This window comes from Neovison vison, chromosome 6, assembly GCF_020171115.1.
Source record: "Neovison vison isolate M4711 chromosome 6, ASM_NN_V1, whole genome shotgun sequence".
Classification (NCBI taxonomy): domain Eukaryota; kingdom Metazoa; phylum Chordata; class Mammalia; order Carnivora; family Mustelidae; genus Neogale; species Neogale vison.
In genome coordinates this window covers 42,147,209-42,159,258 of record NC_058096.1, presented here as the reverse complement: position 1 = coordinate 42,159,258, position 12,050 = coordinate 42,147,209, and the positions used below count along the sequence as shown (strand labels likewise).

General features: G+C 35.1%; 1 pseudogene; it reads right to left on the bottom strand.

The window, feature by feature from the left end:
• Positions 1-9,782: 9,782 nt before the first annotated feature.
• Positions 9,783-10,209, bottom strand: LOC122910372 (annotated as a pseudogene).
• Positions 10,210-12,050: the final 1,841 nt, after the last annotated feature.

Genomic DNA, 12,050 nt, shown 5'->3' with positions numbered 1-12,050 from the left:
TCTGAGCAGCTGATTGCGATAATAATAACATTGACCTGAACACTTCATACTTTACAAAACGTCCTCTCTATCTTTGTAGCATTGTTACTTACTAGTAATTTGAACCTTACTTCTTCCATAATTCATTGCTATAAAATTTATTGTCAATTATTTAATCCAAAAATGTGATACTTTTCAGATGTGAATATGTCTTTTAAAATATAAATTTCTCTTAATATCAAGATAGGTACATAACATTGTTTGTAATAAGCTTTCTATACATGCTTTAATTACTTTTAGCTTAAGCTGGGCTAATAATCTAGGGCAGATAACTATGTATTAAGTTTTTTTATAACCAGCAATATAAATTATTTGTTTTTCCTACTTGTATTACTTTACAAAAATCTGAAAAGTAACCTCTCAACCCTAAAACTCATTTGAAAGACAATTTTTAAAAAAGAAAAATGGTTTTATTGTTAAGATTCATAGTTTTGAGTCCCTGTCCTCAGAATAAATTATTTCTCTTCTAGGGAAATAACTTGTCATTTGGAAATTACTTGGCTCTATTTCAGCTCAATCCATTAAAAACATGAAATGACCAGTCAAAAAATGGAAAACTCCAGTTATTGGCTTTTGAATTGTTCTTTCAGAACTGAGTGCTGAAAGTCAGAAGGTCCTTTCTGGACATACCAAATGAAGTCAGCCCATATGCAAGGTGAGTCAGCAGAGCATAGCCTTAATTTTACACAGTCAAAAATAAAAACTGACAGAATAAAGAAAGCTTTGGGCATCATCTTGCTATTCTTTATGTTTCTTTTCCAGATTATTCCACTAAACAATTTCTTTATCCCACTAAATCCTTTTAAACCCCATTGTCTTTGCATAGCTTTCAAACTGAACCAATCTGTTTTCTTCAGCATGCATTCTTCAAGCTTCTCTCATTGTTAAAAAACGCTTTTGTGTAATGTGTTCCTTTTCTTTTTTTGTAATCTCTCATTTTTTTATATATCACATTTAGCCTCTCATTTTCAAGAACCATATTAATATTTTAAATAAGTGGCTTTAAGAAACACCATAGGGTGAGCTATATAAACATTAAATTCTCGTGATATGAGAAGGCATAGCATCAGAAAAGCTTGTTATTGGCTATTAAGGTTTCGAACAAATAACTTAATTTCTTTATTCCTCTTTATCCTCATGTGTAAAATAAAGGAGATAATAATGCCTCCCTTAGAGAATATATTAATACAGTTTTCTATTATTACTATGCAATTTTTAACTATTGTTACTCTTATCTTTTTATATGCTCATTCTCTAGATGAATCAAAAGTTGGCACTGGCTATAGGAAATTTCTAACTAAAAATAAACATAAAATTAATAGGCTTTGGTTTTTTTTTCTTTTTACACCAAAACTAAGTTAAGAATACTTTCTTTTAGTTAGTGACATTATTTTGTTATCCTTCTTCAACTATAAAATTACCAGAAGTCAGCCTGACCAGCTGAACCTTTTACTCAAAGTACCTTGACAGATACATACTATTGTGGGAAGATGGCCATAAAGTTGCCAGAGTGCAATGACACAGTTATGCCAAAAAAAAAAAAAAAAAAAGAAAAGAAAAAGAAAATACAGTTCCCTTTATTCCAGTTCTTCATTCATCCTGCACTTTCTGACCTTAAGCAATTTCACAAATGACTTTCCAGTTGTAAAAAAACATAAATTGGTAATTATACATTTCCTTGTTTAAGTACTCTTGATTTGTAATGCTGGGTACCAATTATAAAACAGATTTTTGGTACATGAAATGCTAAGTAGATTCCTTGAAACAATGAAAAATTTGTTTTTGATTCAAGTTTTTCATTAAGCGACTAGTAAATAATTCAGGACAAAAGCAAGTCTACAAAACCTTTACTATATATATATATATATTTTTTTTTTAAGATTTTATTTATTTATTTGAAAGACAGAGATCACAGGTAGGCAAATGCAGGCAGAGAGAGAGAGAGGAGGAAGCAGGCTCCCTGCTGAGCAGAGAACCCGATGCGGGGCTCCATCCCAGGAACCTGGGATCATGACCCGAACCGAAGGCAGAGGCTTTAACCCACTGAGCCACCCAGGCACCCCTACTATATTTTTGATCATGATATTTTGGATTTGTTATTCAGATTGGATAAAAATTTAATTACCTCAAAATTACCTCAAAATTAATTATCCTATAAAGGGTAAATCCAACTGAACCCACAGGATAGCTCTATTTTCCTTGTAAGTGTGTTATCACACAATATCAGAGTAAGTTCTGATTCACTCTCTTGGCTGAGATTCAAACATAAATATATTCAATCAGGTAAAATTATTAAATGGCTTATGAATGCACTAAAAAGACTAGCCTATATTCCTGGGGCTAGTGAATATAAATGAGGGATAATTTTAATATCCACTTAGAATAGCTCGTATTAATAAACACCCAAGGATTTCATGACACTTTAATCCCCAAAGCACCTTGAAATCAGGACACCTAGCAATCTTGTCTTTGTCAACCTATTTTTGAGTGTCACTTCTATTTTTTCTTCCAGAAATTCAACTGTTCCCTGAGGACACACTTCCCTAAAGTTTTGTCAAGTGGGGAAGTTTTTCCCTCTCTTTCTCTTTCTCTCTCTCTCACATGTGACTTCAGGTCTTGTGGTGGGTGGTGTCTTTTGTGTTTCAATTTGCTGTTTTTCCAACAAATTCTCCTTTCTTTCCCAAATTATGTCAATTTCTCTGAAGTTCATGCTATCAGACTAAACCTCCAAATTAAACTTTTTTTGTTGATGTCATCTACTTATTTCCCCATCTACTTATTCTCACCCTCACACCACATTTATGCAAGGTTTAAATGTCTAGATCGTTGCCTTTCTTTCCATTATACCCTTGCCTTGATTTTTAGTGTCTTCGGTAGCAATCATGTTAATTATCCACCAATACTCTGATTTCCTCAGTTGCTTTTCTTCCACTCAACTTCTTCACAACTCAAGACATTCGCATTAAAAATAATTCTATCCCAGCTCGTATCTCAGTTTTAGTCATTCTAGTCTCTTGCCACCAAATTCCAATGCTTCTACATATTTACAGTATCCAACAATTCTTCAAACTTTATCAAGAGTAGAAATCATTTGATTTTATCACCTTTTCACTGCACAAGCTCCTCCTTTGTGTTTCCCTTCTTAGCCAGCTTATAATCTGTGATATACTACCAAAGTATCTCCAGTGAAAGTACCTTTTACAAATGTGCTCTTCCCTTCTTCCACTCTATCCTAAATACATCTCTACTGAAAAATCTCCAATATTACCTCAAAACATGTCTATATAGTTATAAAAATTACCTAATAAATATGGAAAACCATGACGCAGGAAAGAAAGGGAAGAATTCAAGAACAAATTCTTAGTTTAGGTGAGAGGTGATAGATGACAGGATCATGCACAATTGGGAGAGTGGGCCTGAGATAGCTTACAAATAATCCGTCCTTGAAACAGACATCTTGAGTTTTAGTATCTTCAGGGGTGAGGCTTTGATCAGGTAAATATAAATTATGAGAGAAATGAGCAAAGGACTTGTGGGCACATGCACAGAAATGGTTTTAATAATGGGCCATGGAATTTAATTGATTGCAAAGGGAAACATGAACATGAGGTGGGAGATGGAGAGTGAATATGTGCATTGGAGATCCAGAAGAACTGAAGAATTTTTAGAGTGCAGACAGTGTAGTTAGTGTGCTCTGAGGATGAGTGAAAGAATTAGAAGCTTGAAATCAAGGTTTTGGAGATGGTTATAATTAATAAACTATAGTTTGTAATCTTAGGAAAGTATTGGTGAATGAACACGTTCTTATTGATTAAATAACTTGATTTATAAGAAAGTTTTTCTCAATGAAAAATGATATAATAAATTATACACTTTTATAACAAGAATGAAAGACTATTCATTAAAACTAATCTAGATTCTAGAATAAGCAGTCTATGCTTATAATCTCAATTCTTTCCTTAGGCCATGAGAATCTGATCAAACTTGTACAAACTTTCCCTTAAAAATATGCTCATAATACAAAATAAGCACATACACAAAATTTCAGGGTATTCAAATGCCTCCTGAAGTTTATCACTGGATACTTTTAGGATAGAAGTATTGGGTATTAGGGTAGAGATGTCCAGGTTCTTATTTTTCTAGTAGCTTCAAGCTGCTGCTGAAGCTTCAATTTTGAATTTTAAGTATCAGGTGTAAATGACAATGGCACTTATTAGAGGAAACTTTCAAATTAGACAAATTGCTATACTTAAGCTGTCTCTTACCTGATGAGAATTTCTGTAGAGACAGGTGCATACTGAAACAAATTTCCCTTTGCAGCTTCATCTCAGGGGATTCCAAATTAAACTGAACTATTGAAATGAAGATAGAAAATACCAAGACCATTACCAAATCCAAGACAGTTTATTTTGCCCAACTAAAGAGTCTTGGCAATTTTTAAGCCCAAAGTATATACTTCTCTAACTTTGCAGTTAAGATTTCCATGGGTTCTCCTTTATCTCATCCAGCTTATAAAATAGACAACATACCTAAAGATTCTCTGGACAGTGACCCAAGAGACCTACTTTTTAGTAGTAGTCTTTCATTAGTGTGTGTGTTTGTGTGTGAAATAGGCAATTCATATGTTTTACTTTCCTCATTCATAGAACATTACTTATCTTACTTAGTGAGTATTAGATAATTAATATGAATGACATTCAATACACACAAAAGGAGAAAAAGTATTTTTAAATTTTTTATAATTTTTTCTAACATAGTAGCATTGTCATATTAGCCTTCTTGAGAACATAGTATCCCAGGCCTGTATGCCATAAGTAAAATGTGAGGATATTATTGACACTCATATTGATAATCCAAATACTTCCAAAGAAATCACTTAGCACCAGAAGTCTTTATATTAAAAAGGTTGAATATTATTCAAATAGCTAGTGATTGCATTGTATTCATTATTTAAAAATGGGCAGATTAGTTAGGAGATCAGTGGCAAATGATGTGGAAAGATCTGCCTCTGAAATTGTGTGTCACTACAGTAAAAATAAAATTTAATAAATCAATGGATACATTTATTAAATACTTACAATATATTAAATGGTATATTCTGTAGCCACTATATATAAAAACTAGGAAAAATCCATGTTCTCAAATAGCTTATGATCTGTTGGGGAATTAAAAAATAAGTATAAAATTTCCTTATTTAAAATTTATTAATAAAAGTATTATAGAAAGTTGAATTTTAAATAAATTATACAGATTATAAAAGACATAATATTTTATGAGGAAAAGTTCCATTATATTATAGAAGTTGTATTGGAGTCATTAGTTAATGTATCATTTTAATTTTTTTATATTCTTTCCTGCTATATGTTAGGCATTATGCTAGGCCTTGTATTAGAGGTTGGAAATACAAAAGTGAATAGGCAGAACTTGTCAAGAACTGTGAAGGTTCTGAGATTTTACCCTATGCGCAAACTAATAAGTCAGGCTGCCAGTTTCATGGATAATGGCAGAGGATATGAGCCTCCTGTTCAGAAGTCTTTCTACTTAACAGGACATCAAGAAGGATCTTCATGTATGAATTAGTTTTCCTTGTACTCCATATCCCACAAGGGTGACGTGGAGGGGGCTAGGTAGACTCTTCACAGGTAGTGGCTTTACATCATGGCTGAGGAACCCTGGGCTTAGGAACCCTAATATTTTATTATGGTCAGTAGGTAAATTTGCCCTTTGCTCTAGAAGGAGACCTTCATTATACTGGTTAGTAAGCAACCCTATCTCCAAATTTATGTGGAGAGACTAATATTCCAGCACCACTTTCCAGTAATTCTGGAAAATATAGTCCTGAACAAAAGCCATCAGTATCTGCATTAGTTTTCTATTTCTGTGCAACAAATTACCACATACTTCGTGGAGTAAAACATATTTATAATCTCATAGTTCTCATGGGTCAAGCATGTGGTCATGGTTACAAGGTCCTCTACTCACAGTCTCATAGACTAAATTCAAGGTGTCAACTAGGTTAATTTCTTTTCTGCATCTTGGGGTTTCTTCTAGGCCCATTTGGTGGTTGGCAGAATTCAGATCATTAATGAAAGTGGCTACACCAAACAACAGATTTTCATTGTAGACGAAACTGTCTTCTATTAGAAGATGCTATCCAGAACTTTCATAGTTAGTGAAGGGAAATCAATGCCTGATTTCAAAGCTTCAAAGGACAGACTGACTCTCTTGTTAGAGGTTAATGTAGCTGGTGACTTGCATTTGAAACCAATGCTCATTTACTATTTCAAAAATCCTGGGGCCCTTAAGAATTACATTAAATCAGGGAACGTGGGTGGCTCAGTGGGTTAAAGCCTCTGCCTTCAGCTCAGATCATGATCCCAGGGTTCTGGGATCGAGCCCTGCATCAGGCTCTCTGCTCAGCAGGGAGCCTGCTTCCTCCTCTCTCTCTCTGCCTGCTTCTCTGCCTACTTGTGATCTCTGTCAAATAAATAAATAAAATCTTAAAAAAAAAAGAATTACATTAAATCTACTCTGCCTGTGCTCTGTAAATGGAACAACAAAGTCTGGATCACAGCACATCTGTTTACAACATGGTTTACTGAATACTTTAAATTCACTGTTGAGACCTACTACTCAGAAGAAAAGATTCCTTTCAAATATGACTTGCTTATTGACAGTGCACCTGGTCACTCAAGAGCTCTGATAGAGATGGACAATAAGATGAATGTTGTTTTCATCCTGCTAACACATCTATTCTGCGACCCATGGATACAGGAGTAATTTTGACTTTCAACTCTCATTATTTAAGAAATACATTTTGTAAAGCTACAACTTTCATACAGATTCTGCTTATGGATCTGGGAAAAGTGAATGGAAAACCTTCTGGAAAGGATTCACCATTCTAGATTCCATTAAAAATATTTGTGATTCATGAAAAGAGGTCAAAATAGCAACATTCACATGAGTTTGGAAGAAGTGAATTCCAATCCTCAGGACTTGGAAGGGTTCAAGACTTCAGTGGAAGAGGTAACTAGAAATGTGGTGGGAATAGGGGGAGAACTAGAATCAGAAGTAGAGCCTGCAGATGTGACTGTAATTGCATGATAAAACTTTAATGGATGAGAATTTCTTGTGGGTGAGCAAAGAAATTAGTTTTTTGAGATAGAATCTATTCCTGGTGAAGAGGTTCTAAAGATTGCAGTGATGACAGCAAAGGATTAAGAATATTACATAAATGTGAGGCAGAAATCTATCAAAATCCTAGAGGAGAACATAGGCAGTAACCTCCTCAACATTGGCCACAGCAAATTCTTTCAAGATATGTCTCCAAAGGCAAAGGAAACAAAAGCAAAAATGAACTTTTGGGACTTCATCAAGATCAAATGCTCCTGCACAGCAAAGGAAACAGTCAACAAAACAAAGAGGCAACCCATGAAATGGAAATGGGAGAAGATATTCGCAAATGACAAGACAAAGGGCTGATATCCAAGATCTAAAGAACTCAAACTCAACACACAAAAAACAGATAATCACATCAAAAAATGGGCAGAAGACATGAACAGACACTTCTCCAAAGAATACCTACAAATGGCTCACAGACACATGAAAAAATGTGCCTCATCATTAGCCATCAGAGGGATTCAAATAAAATATTGAGATACCACCTTACACCAGTTAGAATGGCCAAAATTAACACCACAGTAAACAACATGTGTTGGGGAGGATGTAGAGAAAGAGGAACCCTCTTACACTGTTGGTAGGAGTGCAAGTTGGTGCAGCCACTTTGAAAAACAACGTGGAGATTCCTTAAGAAATTAAAAATAGAGCTTCCCTATGACCTTGCAATTGTACTACTGGGTATTTACCTCAAAGATACAGATGTAGTGAAAAAAAGGGCCATACGCACCTCAATGTTCATAGCAGTAATGGCCACAGTCGCCAACCTGTGGAAAGAACCAAGATGCCCTTCAACAGACAAATGTGTAAAGAAGATATGGTCTGTATATACTATGGAGTACTATGCCTCCATCAGAAAGGATGAACACCCAACTTTTGTAGCAACATGGACAGGACTGGAAGAGATTATGCTGAGTGAAATAAGTCAAGCAGAGACAGTCAATTATTATGTGGTTTCATTTACTTGTGGAGCATACGGAATAATATGGAAGACATTGGGAGGTGGAGAGGAGAAGTGAGTTGGGGGAAATTGGAGGGTGAAACAAATCAGGAGAGACTGTGGACTCTGAGAAACAAACTGAGGGTTTTAGAGGGGAGGGAGGTGGGGGTTGAATGAGGCTGGTGGTGGGTATTATGGAGGGCACGTATTGCATGGAGAACCAGGTGTGATACATAAACAATGAATTCTGGAACACTGAAAAGAAATAAAATTAAATTAAATTTTAAAAAAGAATATTACATAAGGTTAGCTGATGAAGCAGTGGCAGGACTGAAGAGGATATAAATGGTGAATATCCATTTCCCCCAAAGGTATTTTCAAGTATATTTTCTTTTCTTCTTTTTTTTTGGTGGGGGAGGGAGCACTTGTTAGCATTTATATATATTATATATATATATATATATATATATATATTTGAATTTATATTTTAAAGGTTTTATTTATTCATTTGAGAGGGAGACAGACAGACAGAGGCAGAGGCAGGATCTTCGCTGAGCTGGGAGCCAGCCTTGGGCTTGATCCCAGTCTTTCTTTCAAAGAGACTCTGTCTTTGAAAGAAATTTTACCTTGGGTAGAAAGCTATCAAACAGCAGCACATGCTACATAGAAATCATTTGTGAAAGGAAGAGCCCATCTATATGGGGAACTTCATTGTTGTCTTATTTTAAGAAACTGCCATGACCACCCCAGCCTTCAGTAAAGCCCGTTTTGGAAAAATATTTTTTTTTTCTTTTCTTCTATTTTTTTTCCAATTTATTTATTTTCAGAAAAACAGTATTCATTATTTTTCACCACACCCAGTGCTCCATGCAAGCTGTGCCCTCTATAATACCCACCACCTGGTACCCCAACCTCCCACCCCCCTGCCACTTCAAACCCCTCAGATTGTTTTTCAGAGTCCACAGTCTCTCATGGTTCACCTCCCCTTCCAATTTACCCAAAAGCACATACCCTCCCCAATGTCCATGGAGGGGGGTTGGGAGAATGGAAAAATATTTTTTAATTAAGATATGTACCTTGTTTTTAACCATAATGCTATTGCACACTTAATAGACTACAGTGTAGTGTACATCTAACTTTTTCATGTACTGAGAAACAGGAAAATTTGACTCCCTTTATTGAATTATTTGCTGTATTGTGGTGGTCTGGAAATAAACCTGCAATGTCTTCAAAGTTTTCATATATCTATAATATTTAAGAATTTTAATATTATACATAATATGTACATAATATTGCATGTCATCAGGCTGGTGGAAGTAAAAAGCTTTTCATGCTATCAATCCTTAGATATTTAGTTTTTGGGGAACTATCCTGTCTGAAATATATCATAGACACATAAGAAAATATTATTGATCTTGACCCTGGTTTCCACCCAGGTCCAACCAGGAAGACCAGTTATGGTCTCCCTTTGGTATTCAACAAAACTATGTTCCATGTTAAAGGATATAAATGGTGAATATCCATTTCCCCCAAAGGTATTTTCAAGTATATTTTCTTTTCTTCTTTTTTTTGGGGGGAGGGAGCACTTGTTAGCATTTAATTAGCCCTCCCACCCAAGCTACTGGCTTCAAGCTACTAGAACGCAGGCATCTTCCTACACCCTTAATTTTCTCCTCTGCTCTTCCACTGAAGGACAGGCATTTTTGGAGTTTTCCCTTTTCCAAAACTTTGTAGTGGCCCCATTGCACCACATCCATGATAGGAGACACTCCAGTCTTGTTTTTGGAGGAAATTTCCAGTGTCTGCTCACTGACTGAGGTCCACAGTTTATCAAGGTTGACATTTGGGTAGAAGCTTTAGTTCCTCTTTAAGTGGTAATTTCTCCTACCGACTTATCCACAGTATCCTGGGTGTTTGTTGAAGCCAATCTTGTGGTGATGAATGCCACCAGCATTACCCTGGCCTCCTAGGTACTTCCCATGCTTGCTGATGGAGCCCTGGCTGTGGCTCACATAGTCCTGAAGTTTCTAAGTCTTCCTCAGTCTGGAAGGCATGTAGGCATGTCCGCAGCCCAGATGAAATCATATGTATGTATGTATGTGTATATATATATATATATATATATATTTGAATTTATATTTTAAAGGTTTTATTTATTCATTTGAGAGGGAGACAGACAGACAGAGGCAGAGGCAGGATCTTCGCTGAGCTGGGAGCCAGCCTTGGGCTTGATCCCAGTCCCTGGCATCATGACCTGAGCTGAAGGCAGATGCTTAACCATCTGAGCCACCCAGGTGCCCCTCAAGTATATTTTCTGTAGTGATCTTATAATACCACAGAATGTCAATTTGGTGTGCAGAAGTAGCTTATTTTAATTTATGCAAATTTCTATTATTTGCTTTAAAATTTATCCAAAATCCAATTTGCCAAATTATCTGTTTTCAGTGGATATAATAAATTTCAGAAATAAATCAATAATTTTAGTTATTAAGGAATATCTAAATAGGAAACAGGATTATAATTTTGTAACACTGAGTACTGAATACAAAGATTTATCCAAAGACCATAATAAAAATACAATCTAATATTAACAACCCACACATGCACCCATGCATGCACACATAATAGAAAACAGTGAGTAAAGCATTGATTAATCTTTGTAAAATTTGAATGCAAATACATATATATTTGTGCTTATATTGAAAATGTCTACAAGGTTATGAAACCAGGTTACATTTTCTGGAGAATTAGATGAAGAGGTTTCCTATTTTTGTTTTAGACATTATATTTAATAATAAACATAATGAGCCCAAATAAATATATCAGTAAAAATAACTTTTTTTTCCTTTTTGAGAGAGAAAACACATGTTGGGGGGTGGTAAGAGGAAGAGAGAGAAAGGGAATCTTAAGCAGGCCCCATGCCCAGTGAAGAGTGCAAGGTGGGACTTGATGTCATAACCTTGACACCATGACCTGAGGCAAAATCAAGAGTTGAAATTTAACTGACTGAGCCACACAGGCTGTCCATAAAAATAACTTTTAAAATAAGGTTATAATAAGTAAAAGAAAATGAAGGCCTGAATTAGAGTAGTGTGTTATGTAGCTTGGTGGGTAGTTGGAAAAAGAAACAAATTTTTCTCATGTTGGTATTCAGAAGTGTACTTAGCAGGACATAGTGCCAATTCAGGCAAGATGGGCAAAGAAGTTTTGTAGTTATGACATGACTCAGTTTCCTGGCTGGTATATCTTTCACTTTGAATTATCAGGCTTTGGATAAAGATTAATTATTAAATAAATACTACATAATGCCCTTTTGTTTAACCCAAGAAACTATGTAATGACCAAAATATTTTCTATATCACTAGTATAGAAGTAGACAACTTTTCTTTGACAAGAGGTAAACTGATATTAACCCAAATTGTTGAGAAATGATTTTGGTAAGCCTATTATTTTTAATCTAGGAGCTCCACTGGGATGCTAGAGTTAAAAAAAAAAAAAAAATTCTAATTGCCTAACAGTGGATTTTGTTTTTTTCTTTTTTAAATCTGACCTACATTCCAGGATCAAGGTCAGAAGTTCCTTAGAGATAAGACCAACAGCACTTAGTTAATATTAAATCCAGTAAAGGTAAGATGATGTCTACTATCTCATACCGGTATGCATTTAACCTCTTAGAGGTTCTTTTTTAATCTAGTCAAGGATAAGCAAGCCTTAGTTATTCTAGGCCGTAATAGAGTGTCTTCAGTAAGCAGCATGCACATTTCTACCAACTACACTGACTATTCAATTTATCAATGCCAGAAACAAATTTAAATTTCTAACTGAATCTTATCTTTGGTAGTTTTTGCTCTAGTTTCTGCTAAGTCCTACGGACAAATTCCTGCTAACTAAGGAA